The following is a 13,302-nucleotide window of genomic DNA, read 5'->3' as shown; positions in this document are numbered from 1 at the left end:
CTTAGAATTTTACTATACATTGAGCAACATTAAAGTCTATTAAATTAAACACAAGATAGAGATCTGATACAATTTGGCCAAGTTTGGAAGCTAGGATTGATGCCAGGTTTTCTGCTTCCAACTGTACAGTTCAGCCACTAGAAGGACATCTCTTTATTTCTCCTGCTTTACATCAGAGTTTAATGCTTTATCTTTAATTCTTGCCACATGAGGTTGGAGCGAGGGTGGCAGGCAGAAGCTACATGCAATTCAATTGTCATTTGCACTCAATATATGGCCTAGATTATTTTTATGTATGGAACAACATTATAGTCGATTTAATCACTCAAAATAGTCATTGCATACTATTCAAGCTCCAGTTAAGCTTCCACTTATTGCTGTATGTTTGTGAAAGTGCATAGAGCAATGTATGTCACATTTGTCAATTTGAACAGATTGTTTCATATTTGGTCAGCACCCAGATTAATGCACACTTATTTGCCAAATTCTAGAACTCGTGTGCTTGTTTCTACTCTCATCCATGCTGTGAGTGTGGATTGTTCACTTCAAATAAGGGCTGTTCCATAATCCTGCTTGTTCATCAATTACCTAAATATTTCAGATTCGTGCAGGAATATCTAAATGTAAATGTGTTGTATTTTGTAAAGCCCTCAGCTGCCCATGCGACGGGGCATCCCAGCGCTGCACTCATACTGCTGTAGAACCCTTCCTGGCTTTTCCAGGTGAAATGTCCACTCCTGGGCACCCCCATAGTGAAGCCAGGCATCCAAGTGCTGCTGGGGCAGTTGTGGAGATTAAGCAAGCTATTGCCCAGAGTCACAGAGTGGGACTAATGATTAGACTAGGCACCGAGGCGAGATTTATCAGATCCGGGGAGATTGAGTCCAAGAGCCGCCGAGGCGGGAATTGAACCCTGGTCCCAGGCCAGACCTCTGCATCAGGGTCTGCCGCTCTAACCATTGAGCCACGCTTCTCTTCTAAATCTGTCTCATCAAAACAAAAATGACTGGCAAACATTTGAAATTATGTAGGCTTTTTACCAATTCCAATCACTAAATGTGGAAGAGCTGTTTTCTTTGAAAGGAAGACAAGTAATTTTTTAATGCCCTTGAGATTCAAGAGCACTGCATATGGCTGTGTGAATGTTTTCCAAGTTGTTGCCCTGCCTCGGTATGGCTGGTCTTGTTCTTTCGTCTTCTCACAACTACTTGCTTTAGCGATGCTGCCCAATTTGCGGGGTACTGTATCATTACACAATAACACAGGGTAGGTTTGCTGTTACAATGCTCTTAGGTCTTGGAGGCTGATGTAATTCATAGTTAGGCTATGTATGAAGTGAAAGACCATGTGTGCCTCCATAGGTCTGGCTCCTTAAGGATGAGGTTACAGTTAATAGATGAACCCACGGTCAGCGTTACTATGAATAAGTCGGCCTTCTCAGGTGCTCCATGTTGGCAGTAGAACATGTCTAGAATATGCCAAGTTCTTATTAGCAAGCTTAACATACATTCTGATCAGTTGTTGTTTGGTGTGTCTCTCACTGTTCCTACATTCCCACACGTGGGTAGTATGCAAACTAGCAATATTTCATTACAAAGGCCAATTTTTTGTCAGTTGGGACTGGAATTGCGTATGCCCATTTCTTGTGAGTTAACTTTATCACCATTTTCTTCTCATCCTTGGACACGGGGCGGCTTACACTTATTTTGATGTAGTGCTGATAATTCTTACAGTGACATTTATGGTCCATTCTTTGTGTGTGTATTCCTAGTGGCATTGATTCCAGTGTAAGCTCCTTCTAGGTTGCACTGGTGAATGTCAGGGTAGTTTAGATATAATAATGCCAGCAATAAGAACATGAAAGATGCCTGCTGCTAAATATAAAACATAAATGAAGAGCCCCAAACCTTTTCTTATGCTCCTATTGCTGCTGACCAGGGTTACCATTACCTTTTTTCATTACCCTACACAGGCCCCCGCAGTCCCTGCAGTGCTGGAGGCCCCAAGCTCCAGGGGCCCCCCTCAGCACAGCACTTTGGCCAGAGAGCTCCTGATAGAGTCCTTGTAGGGGGGCCACCTCAATTATCGTTACGTCATCGAGTGGTGCCAATGCTGTGCTCTACAGATGCTTATTGATTGACTGACTGCTATTGCGGAGACCTTGCTGGAAACCCATCGAGGGATAAGGGACGCAGATCAAGATTGCATGCTGTACCGAGGGGAGTGGATGTTGTTTGTGTGGCAACCTGGGAATGTGATGTGGGTTCATGGCCTCTCACTGGTGAAACTTGAGGTGATGCTCAAAAAGATGGGTCCTGTCTGTATACATGCCCTAAGGGCAGTATAATCAATCAGGAATACAGACAGGGCCTATCACAGAATCCTTTGATATGTAGAACCCAACATTAATAAATAAAGTTTTCAGTGGTAATTCTGAATGTTTCATATCCAATATCTAAATAGTGCAGTTGATGTAGGAGACCTTCTGATGAAAGTCTGAGGTGTAATGCGAGGGGCAGTATGGGAGGCGCGGGGGTTGGGGGTGGGGGGGGGGGCGACCGGCACGGCGGGGAGGTCATTCGGCGGTGTGGGGGAGAGGCGCACCAGGTTTCTGGGGGGGAGAAGGGGGTGAGTTTGCCTCGGCATGCTGGACTTCCCCGCTTTTTTCTTGGCAGGAGCAGTTGGCAAGGGGCTCGGGTGAGCAGCATGCGGCTCCAACCCGCCGAGAGGATGGGCCGACTCTGCCTAGTACGGGCGGTTGCGCTCCAACGAGGGACCATGTACGGAAGGACAGCGGATGGCAAGGTCGTAGGTCTCCAACGCCCCCCTCCCGATGGGTCGAGCCGGCCGCCGGGGGACGGGGATGGAGTACCAATTTGGCAGGCTACTCGGATTACCAAACAGAGTGTAGGAGGAGAGGGAGCGTGGATTTGGGGGCGCTGATGCAGGCGTGTCGGGACAAGGCGGGTTTGAGCAGGGTGAGCACGGGAGGGGTCCAGGCAGAGCGGTGGGGGGATGGAGATGTAGGTGGTGAGATGGAGTCAGAGGAAGAGGGGGCGCTTCGGGAGGGGGAGGGGGAAACGGTTAATGCTGTTGGCAGTGTTTAACAGGTACGCCCCCGGCAGACGGTGCCGCGAGTGACGGCCCCCCCAACGGAACTGGTGAGGCGGCGGGATCCGGTGCGGACGCCAGCCTTGACGCCAGGTAAGGCGGGTACACGGTTGGGGAGTGGCTCGGGCGGGCCTCATAGAGGCCAGGCGTCTGGTGGTGCGGATGGCGGATGCCAGGTGTCTGTGGGAACGGATGCTGAGGGTGGGGATGTGGTGAGATTGGTGAAGGGCAGCTATGTGGTGGATGCCGGGGTGGGTACGGAGGCGGCAGGCGATGTGGCGGCGGGGAGTACGGGGACGGGAAACGCGGTGAAGTCCGGAGGGCCGGCGGCGGCCAGCGTCTGGGCGAGGGAGAGTTGTGAGGTGCCGGTCAGGAAGCTGCCCTATATGGGGGTAGCGAAGCCGCTGGGGGCGCACCTGTCGCTGGCGACCAAAGAGAAGATCTGGAAAGGGGAGTACGTGGAGATTTTGAAGTTGCTCCACAGGGAATTGATGGCCAAGGAGGGTTCGAAGGAGGAGGAACAGGAGCTGGCCAGGCGACCTAAAGTGCCGGTTACCATTGAGAATTGGTCGGCGGCTTTCCTGATATACGCCAGTGTGTACTGCGAAAAGTACCCCGACAGGTCGGTCGCGCTGTTCAAATAAATGGATGTAGTGCGGCGGGCGCAAGTGACGTACGGAGGTAATGCTTGGTCGCATTACGACGAAGAGTTTCGGGGGCGCATGGCGTCGGATACGGAGGCCAAGTGGGGAGAGTTGGATGCGGACTTGTACCAGCAGACGATGAGTGGGGCAAAGTTTGGCCGCACCATATACACGGCTAGTGGTTTGCCACTGGCGCCGCCCCCCTTTACAGCCCGCCCCACCTGTGGGGGGGTGGGGTCGGCGGACGCCGGGAGTTCACACAGCGTCGGGGCCTGCTGGGATTTCAACAGGGGTTCCTGTCTCCGGCAGGTGTGCCGTTTCAGTCACGAATGCTCCAAGTGCGGGAGAAGACACCCGGTGGTACCCTGCTGGGGGTTGGGGGGAGGCCCCGCGCAGGGCCAGCAGCCGGCGGCGGCGCCAGGTGGGGGGAGAGGGGGCGGTAGAGGGGGGGAGTGCCCTGGGAAAAGGCTCGTACACCGGTTAGGCTAGACAGACTCGAACCTCTTTTGGCGGCTTATCCGCGGACGGACGATGCGGCCGTGCTGTGTCGGGGTTTCAGGGAGGGTTTTCGGTTGGGTTACGAGGGTCCGCGGATCGCTCGGTGGGCAGAAAACCTGAAGTCCGTGAACGCTCACAGAGGTATCGACCGGGAGAAGCTTTTCAAGGAGGTGAAGGAAGGGAGGATGGTGGGGCCCTTTCAGGAGCCGCCATTGCCGGATTTGATCATTTCTCCGATTGGGGTGGTCCCGAAAAAGGAGCCGGGTCAATTTCGGCTAATTCAGCACCTCTCGTGGCCGGAGGGCACGTCATTGAACGACTATATCTCGGTGGAGTTGGCGTCGGTGTCGTACTCGTCCGTGGACGTTGCGAGGCGGCTGGTGACGACGGCGGATCGGGGTGCGCTCATGGCAAAATGCGATGTGAAGTCCGCGTTTCGGTTGTTGCCGGTACATCCGGCGGATCATCAGTTGCTGGGGATCCAGTTTGACGGCTGCATTTTCATCGATAGAGCGCTTCCCATGGGGTGCTCAGTGTCGTGTGCATTGTTTGAGAGGTTCAGTTCCTTCTTGCAGTGGGCTTTTTCCTGGCGCACAGGCTCGGAGGCGATAACGCATTACCTGGATGACTTCTTCCTGGTGGGTCAGCCCAGTTCGACGGACTGCAGGCGGGGACTGGACCGTTTTACAGACTTGATGGGTTACCTTGGGGTGCCTTTGGCGCCAGAGAAGACTCAAGGTCCCAGCACGGTGCTGTCGTTCCTCGGGATAGAGCTCGACTCAGCTGCCATGGAAGCACGCCTACCGGAGGAAAAACGGTTGGTGATGATGGAACTGGTGATGGGCATGTTGGCCAGGCGCAAGGTGATGGTGGGAGAGGTGCAGGTGTTGCTGGGACATTTGAACTTCGCGTGCCGCGTGGTGCGGGCGGGGCGGACCTTTTGTCGTCGACTGGGGTTGGCTTTGTCCGGGTTGTCGTTGCCGCATCACCACGTACGCCTATCGGCGGGCTCGAGAGAGGACCTGAGCATGTGGCTGGCTTTCCTGGGGCGTTTCAATGGGGTGCCATGGCGCCCCCGGAGGACTGGGAGTGGGACGTCACGATGTCGTCAGACGCGGCGGGGGTCGGAGGTTTTGGTCTGTACTGGGCAGGCAGATGGTGTGCGGAGCAATGGCCGGATCACTGGCAGGCGGGGGGCAGGAGCATCGCATTCCTGGAGCTGTTCCCTTTGGTGGTGGCTATGACAGTGTGGGCGCAAGATTTGGCACACAAGCGTGTTTTGTTCAGGGTGGACAATATGTCGGTGGTGCAGGTGGTGAATCGGCAGTCCGCAAGGGAGCAGCAGGTACTGAAGTTGATGCGCGTTTTCGTCTTGAAGTGTTTGGAACATGATATTTTGTTCCAGGCGCAACATGTGCCGGGAGTGGACAATGACATTGCGGATGCTTTGTCCCGTTCACAGTGGCAGAGGTTCCATAGGCTAGCCACGGAGGCGGCGGCGGTCAAGACACAGGTGCTGGAGGAGCTTTGGTTGGTGGGAGAGCGCGGGTCGTTCAGTTGGTGAAGTCGTCCCTGGCCGCGTCCACGTGGAAGAATTATGAACAGGCTTGGCTGGAGTTCCTACGTTTTGGAGCGGTAAGGCAGCGCAGCAAGTGGCGTCGGGAAGAGCAGGTGGTGCAGTTCATGCTTAGTCTGATGGACAGAGGGCTGGCTAGAGTGACGATTGCGGGAAAATTGGCGGGGGTGGCCTTCATGGGCAAGCTCTGGTGAGGTTATGCACCTTCGGCGGGAGAGTTGGGGGGGCGTCTGCTGGAGGGTTGGGAGCGGGAAAAGGGGGCAAGAGTGCGGCAGAGACGGGCAATTACGGAGGCGATGTTGGTGGTCGTAGTGCGACGCTTACCGGCGGTGTGCAGGGACCAGAGGGAGACGGTGTTGTTCTCCACACTGATGTCGTGGATGTTTTTGGAGCCTTCCGAGTGTCTGAGCTGGTGGGATTGAAAGGACGTCCGGGTGTGACATGGGGGTAGGTGGAGTTGCGTGGCCGGGAGGTGGCGGTGCGGCTGCGACGGTCAAAGACAGATCAGCGTGGGGAGGGTACTTGGGTGGTTTTGGGTCCTAGGGGTTCGGAGGCGGTGTGTCCGGCGGCATGGGGAAGGCGGCTGGCGGACGGACAGGTGCAGGAGGGTGAGGAGGTCTTTGGCAGGGGAGAGGGCGGTCGGGTGACGGCTGCCCAGTTGCTGAGGGTCCTGTGGCACGCCCTACGGTCAATGGGTGAGGATCCGAAGGCATTCGGGACACATTCCTTTCGCATCAGGGCGGCGACGGAGGTGGCGCGTAAGGGTTGGGGGAAGGAGGACATTAATAGGCTGGGACGCTGGAAATCGGATTGCTATAAGACATACGTCAGGATGCGGGGGGTAGGTGTGGAATAGACTGGACATGTTAAGCCTGTTGCTGACATATGTATCTTTGCAGGTGCGGTGGCGGGGCCTACTGCGACAGCGATGAGCATATATGTGGTGGGACATTCCTTTGTTAAGAGAGCGGAGAGGGCCGAATGGGAAAAACACAGGACCCTCAATTTGGAATTGGACGTGCAGTTGTTTAGGTGTCATTGGAGGGGTAAAGGGGGCATGCGTTGGCACGAGTTGGTGCCGGTTTTGAACAATGTTGTGCGGGGGGGGGGGGGGGTTTGTCCGGATGTGGTTGTCATCCATTTGGGTGAAAACGATTTGGTACAGTGTAAGGGGCTGGCACTAGTGAAACACATGAAGAGGGATTTGCTGGAGATCAAGAGTAAGTGGGCGGGATGTTACGTCATTTGGTCCGAATTCATTCCCAGGAGGGGCTGGAGGGGGACGGAGAGGCCGGGGGCCATAGACAGGACGAGGAGGAAGATTAACAGGGAGATGCAGGCTTTTTGTGAGAAGGAAGGTTTGGGTAGAATGGAGCACCCGGAGCTTAGATATGGGGCAACATACTTTTTCATGGAAGATGGAGTGCATTTATCGAGGTATGGGATGGAGCTCTATATTGTGCAACTGAAGGAGGCAGTTGATTGGGCGGTGGGGGTGCGCAGGTATCCAAAAGTACAGGGGCCCTACGGGGGGGGTTGAAAGCCGTATGGGGCTTTCGAGTGGCGCTTTTTCCTAGTTAGAGGGGGGGGTAGGATAGAGGAATGAGTTGTCCTGGATAGAGGGTGAGGGAGTTTACATAGGGCAGGTGTTTAAACAGTTGGGGCAGGCGTTTTGGTACTTGGTAATTATGTTTATGTGGTTGACGGGGGAAATGTTTAGGGGTGGGGGTGGGTGTGTTGGTCAGGTATGTGTATTTTTAGTTAGGCCTAGTTTTGTACGGCAAAGGCCAAGGATGGGGTATGTTTTCAGGATGCACCTGTTTCCCAATAAAGCGGCCTTTATCACACTTTATATTGTCTCCAGTCGGTTCTTCCCCTCCCCGTCTCCCGATGGGCCCCAATGGGGCTTTGCGGGGGGTGGCCGACCGGAGGGAGGCTCGCGCCCCGGGGAATTTGGGGCCCCGGGAGGAAGGGTGGGGGGAAGAGATAGGCTAGGGGACAGGAAGCGAGATTGGGCTGGTTGGGCTGGCTAGGGGGATTCGGGCTGCTTTTGGGCTCTTTTTTGGGCTGGGGGCTATAAGATCGGCCATTTTGGGTCACTGTGCACCATTTCATGGGACAGTGACCCAGCAGCCGAAGGGCAGGAGAATTGTTGTCCTGGATAGAGGGGGAGGGAGTGTACATAGGGCAGGTGTTTAAACAGTTGGGGCAGGTGTTTTGGTACTTGGTAATTATGTTTATGTGGTTGACGGGGGAAATGTTTAGGGGTGGGGGTGGGTGTGTTGGTCAGGTATGTGTATATTTAGTTAGGCCTAGTTTTGTACGGCAAAGGCCAAGGATGGGGTATGTTTTCAGGATACACCTGTTTCCCAATAAAGCAGCCTTTATCACACCTTATATTGTCTCCAGTCGGTTCTTCCCCTCCCCATCTCCCGATGGGCCCCAATGATGATGTGTGTGTATTCTTTATGCATATGTATATAGGTAAAATGCATCATTCAGAGAGTTCTACTAATGGTTCAGTTTAAACTTCCATTAAGAATCCCTGGCAGGATTGCCAAGAAAACAAATTAGCAGACATGTTTAAAGAACAAAAATCTGGCTGCTTTTAGATGTGAAAAATAATGTGAATTTTGATTATGATTCACATGGGACATTTTAGATACAATTACTATCAACCATTCAAAAGTATTACTCATTTTATCAACCTAGGAACGACGAAAGACTTATCAACCCTGCTGGGATTCAAACCATTGTCCTGCAAAGCATAACAGCTCTCAGCAGCAAACATCTAAGTCACATGTATGTTATATTTTTTTGTACAGGGCACTAATCACTGCTGTACGCCTGCACCCCTGTAAGCTACCTTAGCACAAAAAATTAAGTGATATATAAAATTTGGTGGTTAAATTGCACTTAGTTGGCCATTTGACGAGATCAGACTGCGTTTCATATTGATCACATCCCGAGTTTGCTTTAAAGCTTTTCATTTTGGAGCCGAACTCGGGCAAAGTGTTCTAATGGTAGTTTTCATAATATAAGCTCCCACAGTGAAAAATATGCTGTGAAGATTATGTACTCACACCGCTTCCTTCAGGTGAATGCAGAATGCCTTCTACCTTCCCTGTTTTCATGCAGAAGACGACTATTTCGGTTTCACTTTTGCATCCATCCAAGAAGGAACCAGTAACCCGAACAACCTCCAAACCCTCTTTTTGAGGATAGGAGAGAGCAGCTTTCCGGAGGAGCGAAAATTGGGGTTGGGGATTGGGAAAGTATGTATATATCTCGCCTCAGTTTGGTTCATGTCAGTACATAGACTGATCCCTTTCGGAAAATTTCTGGATTTTATGTCCACCGTCAATGAGGCTTCTTGGAGTGAAATAACTCAAGTAATTGGACTGGCACCAAATAAATGTTATTAATAAAATGTAAAGCACATTCTTAACATGTCCCTCGCTTGCTCGCCTGATCTGTCAGCGCTTTCCAATAAACAACAGGACTGTTTAAAAGGAGGCATCTGGGGGCATATTAACAAGGGCTTTATCTCCGCTTTTTTGGCTTTAAATGCTAACAAGCATAATCGCATGTTAGCACCCTTTTTCCCGACGCCTTCCTTTGCATCTCTAATGAGATGCAAAGTGGGCATCACTGGGCAGCACAGCCTTGCAAATATCGCTGATGTGCACATCGCGATATTTACAGGGCTGCCCCAGCATTTTAGCACACGTTAGTTTTTGGAGAAAACTGCTGTTTTCTCAAAAACTAACGTCTGCTAAAAACCTGACTTACCCATTCCTAACATAGGGGGTGGATTATGCTGCTACAACCACAGGGTCGTATCAGCAAGGTTATCGCCCTTTTGCAGGGAACATCGCTGTAAAACCAGCGATGTTCCCTGCAAAACGGCGATTTACCCCTCTATCTCTGGAATTTGTATCGCCCTGGAGATAACGCGCTACCAGGGCGATAAATTCCAGAGATAGACGGTGATGAATAACAAAGGGCTAAGCGCCCTTTATGTTATTCATCGCCGTTCCTTGCTGATATGCCCCCTGGTTTTTTACAGGTTTGGAGACGCACAGTTAATAGTGGGCCGGTAAAGTCTACTAGAAAGCTCTGCTCCGGGCTCGGCCCTTATCAATTACAACACTTTAGCCAGCCTTGCCTCCCCGAAGCCCAAGCAATTACAAGTAAACACGCCAGCAGAAAAAAAACAAAATGATATGAGGCAAACTAAAAACGCCCCACGCTTTTGAAACTCTCTCTCAAAAAACAAAAGTAGTGCAGAAACAATACAAAAATGTTTATGCACATTGTTAAAAAGAAGTGAGGCCGATCGCTCGGGGATGGCTAAACTTCGGAAATGCATGACGTATGCATGCCTTAGCAAATGGGGAAGAAGACAAATGGATTAACAATGGTGCAAGCCAATGGGAAGGCTGTAGGTGGGTTGAAGCCTACAACAGTAGTAACACCAGCTCTCGGTTCGAGACTGCGCATGTCTAGAGCCGAGACCTAACAACATCTCTCCACACCTCAACAATCTACAGTATCTCCCAGTCCATGAAAAATGTAAGTTCAAGCTACTCATGCACGCCTATAAAGCTCTATACATCAGCTGTCCAGCTTACCTCAACCAACATCTCAACTTTTATCAACCAACCAGACACCTTCGATCTGCATCCCAGGCAAGAGCACACCTCCCTCGCACAAAGATCAGAAGCGAAAGTCGCTCCTTCTCATATGTCACAGAAAAGACCTGGAACTACCTTCCAAAACACATCACAACTTTCCCCTCCCTCATGAACTTCTGAAGAAACCTCAAGACATGGATCTTCCAGACGAAACAAGCCTGATCTCCTCCTCCCCCTTCAGGCCTGCCCTACTCAGCACCTGGACACCGTCACAGGTGATTAGCTGCGCTCTACAAATTCACATAACATAACATTTAACCAAGATCAAGTAGTGTGTTAAAGAACGAGACCCGAGACTGCAGCTCACTACTACATGCTCTAAAGGTTATAAATGTACAGCTGTACAGAATTTGGGTGAAAATACTATGAGATTCCCCTCTTCTCCCCCAGTCAATATCTACTTCCTTTTTTAATGACAATCTTTCTAAGAGCTTTATATTCATTCTGAATACTCCCAATCATTCCACAATAGGAAGCAGAGGAATACATTTGAAATATCATTGACCAAGAGAACACCGTTTGGCCAAAAGGAAGGGCCAGGAGTAAAACGCACATGATCTCCTAGTTCCAGAGTTTCCAACACTTTCCAACTAGCCTCTTTAAAGGAACTGGGGTGGCATGATTCTGATGGCACGGCCAAGAGATCTCATGGAAATGTCACTATATTTTCAGCCTTACCTAGGCTTAAAATACAGGGTATAACATAAGTATTTGTAAAGCGCATGTTCACCCCAGCAAAGGGGCATCTTGGTGCTGAAATAACAGATGTATATATACTGTTATCCAACTCAATGGTACTCATTTTATCAACCTCAAATGGATGAAAGGCTGAGTGGACCTGCTGGGATTTGAACCTGTGACCACGAGGTCAGACACAGGCCCCTGCAGTGGATGCATTAGTCCACTGAGCAACCAGACACAAATAGTTTGGTAAAGTGGTAAATCTGAGATTATATCCATGGCTAGAACGTACCCAGCAGATCACATTTAGTTCTAACATCTGTCCATCCCAGTGGCGTGCTCACCTTGTTATGCTTCTTGTAAAGGTTTATTAATACCACCATTACCTTTATTGAGCATGTTTTTAGGCTCCCCTCCCCCAATATTTTCATAAACCAGGAAACATATTAGTAGATTATGAGGCCTTTTCTTTAAATCCTGTGGAAATGGGTCAGCATCCATGGTGGGTACTGATACTTACCATTGGTGTTTCAGGGCTTACATCTATTTTATTTCATATGGACAACAGAGGTATTTATTTTATGAACTTGTCTCTAAAGTGTGGCAACAGTGAGCACTCATGCCTTACTCCGGCAGGAGGTAATGGAACTGGAGCAGTAAGACAGAGCAATCACACTCCATAAGCTGAATAGATTCTGATATAATCAACAAAATGTGTTCTGTGATTCATAGCCCTCAGATCACCAACATACATTTTCACACGCTAAGTATCATGCAAAAGTTCCATGGAAGAGGCGTGGCTTTGGCACCAAGAGGTGTGGCTTTGGCGCCAATACGAGATGGCGACTCTCCCGTAAGCTCCAACACAGACGCAGAGCTTTTATCATTGTGGTCCGCAGCCTCTCAGCGCTGGTGGTAATCCTGCATGCCGTTTTGCACCATAAGTGTGCATTTTGAGACCTGTGTGCTTCGATGGAGATTTTCTCCACATAGACATGAGCGGCTGCCATTTTAGACCACGTCGCTCGCATCAGAGCTTTTTTTTTCTTTCTTTTTTCTTTTTGACAGTTTTCAGTGCTTATAAATGCTGTCTAACTCAACTGGGACCTCTTTATTTGCTACAAATCTCAGACCTGGTTGCTGCAAGCGGCGATTTTGTTCCTTTTGACTACTGGTGCTTCCTCTGTGAAGGCATGTCTCCTTAGACATTTCTGTTCAATGACTTTCTCTATTCATAACCTGGGCCTGCATCTCTGATACTCTTATTCTTGCAAAACTACCGTAGCCCTACTCCAGGATACCCTCCAGTTTTTTATTACATACAACATTTGGGAGATCAGGCTTAATGACCTCCGTTTCCTGAATACTTCGTCGTATACCTTTTTTTTTTACTGAACTACTGGGTCTACTATTCACTTCACTGGTGTATGGGCTGGATTTGTTCCTTTCAACTGTTTACGCGGCGTTCAACTCATTATAGCAAAATGGCCAGTAATTTACAAGTGGCTTCCAAATCATCTTCTTCAGGTACTAAACCAAAAAGAGCAAAGAACAACCCTCCTTCTCCTATTTTATCATCCCAGAATCCTGTATTAGACTGTATTCTAGATGAGGTACGTGGTCTGCAACCATTTATGGTTACTGCTAATGGAAAATTTCAGCTAATTGGGGATCGATGGATTGTTATGGAGGGCAAGATATCGGAGTTGGAACAACGTGTGGGAGACCTTCAAGATATAACTACCAAGATACCTATGTTGGAACAAGAAATTCAGAAACTCAAGCTTCACACTGAAGACCTTGAAGATCGAAACAGACGGAACAATCTTTGCCTTTGTCGTCTTCCAGAAATCATTGAGGGCTCTGATCTGATGGTCTTCCTGAAGAAATCTCTTTCAGACTTCCTGGATCTTCCTCCTACACCACATCGTTTGGGATGCCATCAACCTCATTCAGCCAAGCCATGTGGCATCATAATGCTCTTTTTGGAATTCACTGATCTGATGCTAAAGTAAAACGCTGTCTTATTTGGTCTGGTCCTAACCTGTTTATCTCACAAGATGTCTCCAATGCAACCAATGCCCGTCGTAAAGAA

The sequence above is a fragment of the Lissotriton helveticus genome, chromosome 5_1, assembly GCF_964261635.1.
Source record: "Lissotriton helveticus chromosome 5_1, aLisHel1.1, whole genome shotgun sequence".
Classification (NCBI taxonomy): Eukaryota; Metazoa; Chordata; class Amphibia; order Caudata; family Salamandridae; genus Lissotriton; species Lissotriton helveticus.
This window is presented reverse-complemented; position numbering follows the sequence as displayed.